General features: G+C 33.7%; 1 protein-coding gene across 1 annotated transcript in view; it reads left to right on the top strand.

Moving 5' to 3' along the window:
• The first annotated feature begins 752 nt into the window (after positions 1-752).
• Positions 753-9385, top strand: part of LOC127868367 (uncharacterized) — a 33458-nt gene continuing 24825 nt past the window's right edge. The window contains exons 1-2 of the mRNA XM_052410076.1: positions 753-874; positions 1032-1484. The gene's annotated coding sequence lies outside the window, so the exon portion shown is untranslated. The remainder of the gene's footprint in view (positions 875-1031; positions 1485-9385) is intronic.

The following is a 9385-nucleotide window of genomic DNA, read 5'->3' as shown; positions in this document are numbered from 1 at the left end:
GTCACTTTCACTGGAGCTAACATTAAGTAATCGGTCATGCGGACCCAGTGGGCTCGTACACCGGCAAGGGGGGAACTAAAGTGGTGAATGGATTGGTGTGGTTTTGACCAGATTTCTGGTGGGTCATATGGGGGAAAGGATATGAGCTGTGTGTAGTAATATATGGTGTAACCTGGGGACGGGCAGCTCAGTGGGTGGGAATAAATAATTTTAATATTCTCCTGATGACTTAAACGCCTTAGATTTGGTTACGTATTAAAAATATAGGGTTAAACCTTAGACGGGGATTGGAAAGCTAAATTGGGCTAGGGAGGGGGGCTTGTTAGAACGGGGAGGAGTGTGGTGGAGACCGGTTTGACTCGACCGTCCGGACCCCAAATGCGGTTACTTCTGGGAAATAGTCTTCAGTTCCGGTTCTGCTATCTTAGACGATTCTGTTGTATTTACGTTCTCCTTCGAAATCCAAGATATCCAGGGTGATCCTCAGTTCAAGTGATCCAAGCCAGCGACAAAGCGTAAGTACAGCTAATTATCTATTGTCTAGTTTACAATACAATGCGGAAAAGACACGTAGTCAGCACGTCTTTTCTAATCTAAGTTATAGCGTAGTACAGCCGATATATGGTTCCCACCTTTTAATCAATATTTTATCGACGTCTTATTTCATAGTTGGTATCCCTCACATGCCATTCCCTTTTATCAAATGGGTATACAGTCATAGTTGGTATCCCTCACATGCCATTCCCTTTTATCAAATGGGTATAAACGCAATAAAAAACGCGAGAATATGTGATAGTTTGTTTTAAATAAAGACGTATACTGGCCTTAAAAATGTTGCATGTAATTTAACGCGAGAAGGAATATCTTGTGATACGTAAGTGTGTTCGTATATAGTAACACGTTTCTATTATTTCGAGAAACTATTCGTGTCTGTCATTTTACGGAAGTATTAAGAACTATTGTCATGTCACAGATCATATCCTTGGGTAAATGGTCTATATTCGTGTTTCATGCTAAGTGTTTATATTCAGACGGCTTCAATCTACTGGTGCACAGTCTTGAACAGCGAATAGAGCCATGTCGAAACCAGGCCAGCTTCCGTCGTTTGACGGTTACCAGGAGAGGTTCTTGTAAGCCAAATAGTGCTTCTTTTGTATTCCGGTAGTGAAGAGAGTCTGTCCTTAGTTGGGAAGTTGCTGGAGCTGCTTGTCAACATCTTTTACCACTGCTGCGTTCGCATTGACAATTCGTATGCGGACCTCAGTGGTAATAGTGCCATCCTTGGACAGGGTTGCTCCCAAGTATTTGAAGGTGACCATTTCGCCTAGCTTCTCGCCGTTCATGGTTAGTTCGGCACAGGTGTTGTTCGTGCTGCTCCAAATGATCATCAACTTATCAATGACGACCTACATCCCATAAGCTTCTGCTCTTTCAGAACGTCTGATGGTGAGGCCATTGATGCCACTTTTATCAGCGAACCTCAAGTAAGATATTGGTCTGCCACAAGCTTTTTAATAAGATCGAAAACACTATAAGATTGTTAATTAAGCCACGACATGTATATGGTGAAAAAGCATTCTATTGTATATTCGGTTGAAATATACATGTAAGTTGCATTAGAATGCTCGAAAAACTATGTTATTTCATTAAACTAAGATAATATAAACTTCATAATAATAGGCTTTTGATTTCTATTATATTCTATTCTAGCCTATTTCAATTGTTTGTTTAATATTAATTTATAAATAATTAACCGTTCAATTGTCCCGTAGTTGAAGGTAGTTGAGAGGTATATACTGAGAGGTTTATTTCAGAGGTATACTATACCCTACTGCGTTTCAAATTAAAAAAAAATAAATACATGCAATCTTGATTTTACACGGTTACGGTGGGTTTATAATATCAGGAATGTTCGTAAATATATACCCTTAATATGTGGCAGTCATATTGTCACCAAATAGCACTTTCAGGTAAGCTTTGTTTGTTCAATTGTAGGTGTTCTTGTACAGTATTTGTTACATACTTAACATAACTTTTTCGCTGAATCTGTTAAAGGGATCTTTTCACGCTTTGGTAAATTGACAAAATTGAAAAAAGTTGTTTCAGATTCGCAAATTTTCGTTTTAGTTATGATATTTGTGAGGAAACAGTAATACTGAACATTTACCATGGTCTAATATAGCCATTATATGCATCTTTTGACGATTTTAAAACCTAAAAATTATAAAGCGTTGCAACGCGAAACGATTGAATAATTTGGAGAGTTCTGTTTTTGTCGTTAAATTTTGTGAAACTACGAAGATTGCTTATATAAGGTATAAAATACATTCAGTATGTGTAAACGGCGGAATAGCTCAGTAAGATAAAGCGTTTTTACTTCAGGACTCTTGCAGGACTCCAGGGGTCACTGGTTCGAAACCTGGTCCGGGCAATGTTCTTTTCCTTTTTTTAATTTTATTCTTGATTTTTTACTGGAGCTTTTACGATCCAATGTTTACATTTATCGATATAAAGCATCTAATGAATAAGTTAAAAAAAAATGCCAAAATCTGTGAAAAGGCCCCTTTAAAATACAAAAAGCATGTCGTTTCATAAATAAAAAACATGGCTGGAATTATACAACGAGACTTACAAGATATATTTTGAAACAGTGTACACATTCTTATAAAACTTTGTTTAACTTGACGTCAATTGTTATGATGTTGTTTTGTTTCCCTTATGTGTATGCCTTAATTCGCCGAGAATTGTGGTAGTATTGGTAGTGTTGTAAGTTAATAAGCTATGTCGTCGTAGCTTGAGTGGATTTTTGCCATTTTCTAGAACGACAAAGAAAGAATGTAAAGTATGTGTACATTATTTTTGAAAATGAAAAGACACAGTTGCTTATCTAGTCTGCGAATTCAAATTGAAAAACCACCATATCATGAACAGAACAGAACAGAACATATTTTATTAACGTAAACTTTACAGTTTATTGTGTTATATATCTATGCATACATAAACTAATTAATACATCATGTTCGAAGTAGTTTTACAATACTAATCAGCGACAAGGAACGTTAGGTAGGTTATGACTCAGTACCATGGAATTTTGTTTTCTTTCGACTTCGAAATCGAATATGAACACATATAGGCATATAATAAGTTATTGAGTAATCTCCACATTTGTTTAGGTAATTACCAAACAATAGAACAAAACTCCACTTTAATTATCATTCACTTGCATGAAAAGATTACAAGACACAGACCGATGCATATAACCATTAAATGCGATCATATTACTAATAACCATTAAATGCGATCATATTACTAATAACCATTATATGCGATCATATTACGAATAACCATTATATGCGATCATATTACTAATAACCATTATATGCGATCATATTACTCTGTATTGCGCAAAAGGATATCAATATTGATATGTTGCTGTAAATAGATGCACTTTGCGGGAAAACCAATGTTTGATAACTACTTATTATACATTTGAGATGTTTGATAGAGATAACGGTTTGTAATAATTGTCCGGTTTAATAGATATCTGTCGATAACCGCAAAAAAGACGAGCATATGTGCATAATACCAATTGTTTTTTCTTTTTGTGTTTTAATAAAATGACACGTTTATTGCGTTGACTGGCCTCATATTAACGTGTAAGCATTTAATATAGTTTTAATTCTGTAGTACAGTAATTGAGAAGAATTAATGGTTTGCACATAGGTACTTATAATGCACTACGTGTAGCTGATTATGTTGTCTTGTTAATGGCGGTATGCAATACTTCATTAATCAAACGTGATAAACATCGCTTTAGTTTTATGTTTGAAATTATATCAAATTTGCTTTACGGCCTCGTGAAATAAAACGTTACACAATCTACTCGTGAGATACAAACAATAAGAAGACCACCATAATATAATATAACCCGAATACTCCAGTTAAAAAAAACATATTTTTATCGTAAAATATTCTTTTAACAATGGATTGTAAGCTTATTATGTTATCATGTAACTTGATGGGTTGCAGTCCCCCCCCCTCCTTTCTTACTTATATTAGTTGCGTTCAGTAGCATGTATGCCATCAATATACACAGTGTCTTTGTAAGCCGTTGCGATAGCTCTTTGTGTGTTGTGTGCAAAGTTTACATTCAAACGACAGCTTATTCTTAACGCCCGATCTTCATGAAACTGTATAGATTATCACGCGATTAACATTCTTTCAAAATTGTTCAAAGCGTTTGGTAGCAGCATATGTTGGTCACAATAGGTACGCATATACGGCGAAAAAATGAAAACGAGTATGACACCGTCATAGTTGGTATCCCTTACATGTCATTCTCTTTGATCAAATTGGTATACACGCAATAAAACAACCGCAAGAATATGTGATAGTTTGTTTTAAATTAAGACGTATACTGGCCTAAAAATAAAGTTGCATTTAATTTAACGCGAGAAGAAATATCTTGTGATTTTAATTCAAACTAAGATACTTTAAACTTTATAATAATAGGCTTTTGTTAGCCTTTTTCAATTTTTTTTTAATATTAATTAATAGCTAATTAACCGTTCAATTGTGGCGTAATTGAAGGTATTAAAGAGTTATATACTGAGAGGTAATATTTCAGAGGTATACTATACCCTACTGCGTTTCAAAATATTAAAACATAAATACATGCAATCTAGATTTTACACGATTTACTGTGTGTTTATAATATCAGGAATGTTCCTGAATATATAGCCTTAATATGTGACAGCTATATTGTCACCACAAAGCAATTTCGGGTAAGATTTGTTTGCGCAATTGTAGATGTTCTTGTACAGTACTTTTTTCATACTTCATGTAACTTTTTCGCTGAATCAGTTAAATAAAAAAAGCATGTCGTTTCATGAATAAAAAATGGCTGAAATTATACAAAGAGACTTACTAGGTATATTTTGAAAACAGTGTACACATTCTTATGAACTTTGTTTAAATTGAAGTCAATTGTTATGATGTAGTTTTGTTTTCATTAAATGTGTATGCCTTAATTAGAATTGTGGTAGTATTGGTAGTGAGTTATTAAGTTATTTTGTCGTGGCTTGAGTGGATTTTAGCCCTTTTCTAGAACGACAAAGAAAGAATGTAAAGTATGTGTACATTATTTTTGAAAATGAAAAGACACAGGTACTTATCTAGTCTGCGATTTCAAATTGAAAAACCAACATACCATGTTTGAAGTAGTTTTACAATACTAATAAGTGTTACTGAACGTTAGTTAGGTTATGACTCAGTACTTAGGAATTTTGTTTTCTTTCGAATTCGGATATTCGAATATTAATTTCATATAATAAGTTATTAAGTAAACTCCACATTTTTAGGTAGTTACAAAATACTAGAACAAAACTCTGTTTTAATTATCATTTATTTGCAAATAAAAACAGGCCGATTTATGTAAGCATTACATACAATTATATTACCAAGGACTGCGCAAAAGGCTTCGAAAACGTAATAATATTGATATGTTGCTATAAATAGATGCACTGTGCGGGCAACCATATGTTTGTGAAATCTCATACCTATGATAAATTTTGAATGGTTGATATGGATAACGGAACGTGATAATTTCCACCTTAATAGCTTAATATGTCAACGCAATCGCATTGAGTCCGCGGTCGATAACCAAAAAACGAGCATATTTTCATTATACCAATGGTTTTTTCGGTGTTTAAAAAGTGACACTTTCATTGCGTTAAATGGCTTCATATCAACGTGTTAGCACGGGTATGATGCGGATGGATCACTATTTATACTTTTTAATGTTTTAATTCTGTGATAAACCCATTGCGAATAATCAATGGTTTTCTAATAGGTACTTACTATGCACTATGTGTAGCTGATTATGTTGTTATTTTTAATGACGGTATACAATACAATTGGTTAAATGTATGCAATTGTATTAAACTCGCTTTAGGGGCTCGTAAAATGATTCGTTACACAATCTACTCGTGAGATACAATCAATCAGAACACCACCATTATGTTATCTACCCCGAATACTCCAAATTTGAAAACCATATTGTTCATCATAACATATTGTCATTTTTTAACAATGGAGCATAAGCTTATTTATAAGGTTATCGTGTCACGTGATGGGTCCCCCTCCTCTCTTACAATTATATTATTTACGTTCAGCAGCCTGTATGTCATCAATATACACCTTGTCTTTGTTAGCCGTTTGGATTTCTTTTTGTGCGTCGTGCGTCAAAAGTCAGCTCCGTCTAAACGCCCGATTTTCATGAAACTTTACAGATTAGATCACTCGACTAACATTTTTCAAAATTGTTCAAAGCGTTCGGGTAGCAGCATATGTTGGTCACAATAGGTCCACTTATGACGAAAACATGAAAACGAATCTGAAACCGCTAGACCTATAGTTAAAATTTAAAATGTTTTATAGCAAAGTAGTCAAATTCGAGAACATTGAAATCATGCACGTAAGGTTATAATTGTCCAGAATTATCATTCAAATTATTAAAACATATAAGATTTTCGACAAACTCGTTGGCAATATTAACAACAATGGGTGTGTACAAACGATAATTATGATCTAACGCTCTATAAGATAAAATACACATCTAATAGTAATGATTGTATAGTGAAATGTATTTATCGACAACGCTCAACATTAAACATATTACTTTCCGTATAAAATTAAAATGCTAACAGTTTTGTATTTAGCTAAACAAATACATATACATAAATTATTAATAATACAAAATTACTCTATAGACAACAAAGCAATGAGCCAAACAAGAGTAAGCATTTTCAGACACTTCATAAATAACTAATGAGCGATATGACTAACATGGAATCGCAGGAAATGTACTTTATAGCAAGTATTCAAATTTTCTTGTTTCATATGTCTTTTAAAAAGAGATTTCTTTGCTTCGTTTTTTGACATACATAGTATATTACCCTTTGCATGCATCTTATTCATCGAGCGCTATACGATTTTACCCTATCAATTCGATTTTATCTAATTGCTTTATTCAACAAGTATTGCAAAAGATCTTTGTCATTTAATAGACAATATTGATCAGCATATGTGTTTAATAAATTACAAATCGAAAAGACGCATAGTTCATTTCTAAGGACCGTCTTTAAATCGTGCGTATAGTAATTTAAGATTTTAAACATAATAAATTTGGAAACTCTGTGTAAAAAAGTCAATGGGAACGTTTCTGAACATAAATTGGTAATCATACATTGATAAGCGATGCTGTTATAACAAATAGTAATGTTTATTGAATCTGATCTGTTGTTTTCTCTTTTAATTGTTCAATGCAACTACATATTGTCAGACAAATCTCAAAGTTCACATGTTTATTGTCAGCAATATCGCTTTTCTGCTTTCGCGAAAATTCCCTGTATGGGATATTAATCCCTCGCCGGAAATCAGTTTCTCTTGGTAACTTATATATATTTTTATACAGCAGTCACCATTTAAATATCATCAAGACATATCTAAATTGTACAAATACTGAGCATGGTAAACAGACTTACCACGGTTATGTTCTAGAGTTTTGAAAAGTTTTGCAATTTGTGCAAACAAACACAGCTGATCCATATAAAATCTTTTCAAAATCACACAACGAATCAACCGTTTATATAAAAACTTACTAACATAGGTACATACGTTTTAAATGGAGTGATTATTGAGTTGTTGTTTTCTTTAAGTCAGTCTAAATGTGTGATATTAAGTCGATTTGCTTTTGGTACTGATTAATAGCGAATTATGTTTTCAAATGTACAATAGCGAATAAATAGGTCTTTCTTCAAATATTCAAACCATGCAAAAGGTAAACAAAATAATAATATTTGAATATCAGACAAGTGTTATCGTGTTAAGTATTATTATTTATTAATATAATTGTGTACAATTATTCAAATCATATCATTAAACACCTGTATGGCATATCGTTTTAAGAATCGATTTTGAGAACGAACAATTTTATTGTATCATTATGCTCTTTTAAAGTCGTGATGACACATTATTAGCTGCAATACGTTTGCAACACAATCCACTTTAGCATAAACAGGCTATAGGTAGCCTGCATTAAAGAAACGGAATTACGTGTATATGATACATGGATCTTGCCTGCCGGAGTAATGGAGATTGTGACCTTCCGTTACAGCCTCCATAGCAAATATAGTTTTGACAGTATTGCGGTGCGTAATGTTACGCTAAAATGTAACTGTGTGGGTAGAAGTGACAAGTAATGCGTTAAGGGTCATAAAGTTCAAATAATTGTTAACTTCCAAATATGTATCTGACAGTTCAGCATCGAAAAAGTCAATAAAACTAGTATTATAACTAACTAAATTAAGTTAACTACATTGAACAATTAATTCTCCAATACAGCAATGAACACACAAATAATCAAAACGTTTATTGTATTTACAGATAAAACATGTCGAAACAGTTTAACAGTAGCACAATGAATCTTGACATTGTCAATCTAAATGTACCTACTCAGGAGGATTTCAAGCGGAAGAAATGGAGAAAGTATTTTCGGAATGTTGTACAGGTAAATTGCAATATACTGATCGAAACGCTTAAATGTACGTCATTGTAATTATCAGTTACATATGCAAAAAAGCCTCGATAGCCTTGTGGTAGAGCGTCCGCTTCTAGTGGGGGAGGTCTTGGGTTCGATCCCCGGCCGCGACATACCAAAGTCGTGTAAAAATGGTACTAGAGGCTCCCATGCTTGACGCTCAGCATTAAATGGGTAGCACTAGGAAGATAAATCAAAGCAGCCAGGTAAGTATTTGTTAGTGGATACCTTGTTTGTCGCACAATAGCTGTATATCTAATGTTACTTGTTGATTATATGCGACGTTAAATAAAGCTTCTTTATCTTTAATTTTAACTTATGTGTATAAACCATAAATGAACATAAAGTAAAATCCCTTTGCGCATACGAGTTTTTTTTTATTCAACGTTTAGATACATTGTTAAAAAATAAAATGCACTGTTCAGAGGGTTTGTTACAGCATACGAACGCGGATCTCTACATCTTGCCTGAGGGTTTATCCGATCCGGTTGCAGATTATAGGATACAACATGGTTTGACGGAAAATGGTCCCGCTCTACTCTACAATGTCAACAAAATACAAGTTATTCCCAATAACAATTATCAATGCAACTTTGTTGAGATTCTAGGGGATTTTTCAATATTTACTGGCTTGTCTGTTGTTTCTACACTTAATTCCGGTCGCATATCCCGGAGATTTGATTTGGCGTCATGGGGGCCGACATTATTTGCGGATGCGTTTGATCTTTTCGCTTACAAAGCAGCTCGCGAATTACACCGTTGCATAGCAATAACCGAGAATCCCGT

This window comes from Dreissena polymorpha, chromosome 2, assembly GCF_020536995.1.
Source record: "Dreissena polymorpha isolate Duluth1 chromosome 2, UMN_Dpol_1.0, whole genome shotgun sequence".
Classification (NCBI taxonomy): Eukaryota; Metazoa; Mollusca; class Bivalvia; order Myida; family Dreissenidae; genus Dreissena; species Dreissena polymorpha.
This window is presented reverse-complemented; position numbering and strand designations above follow the sequence as displayed.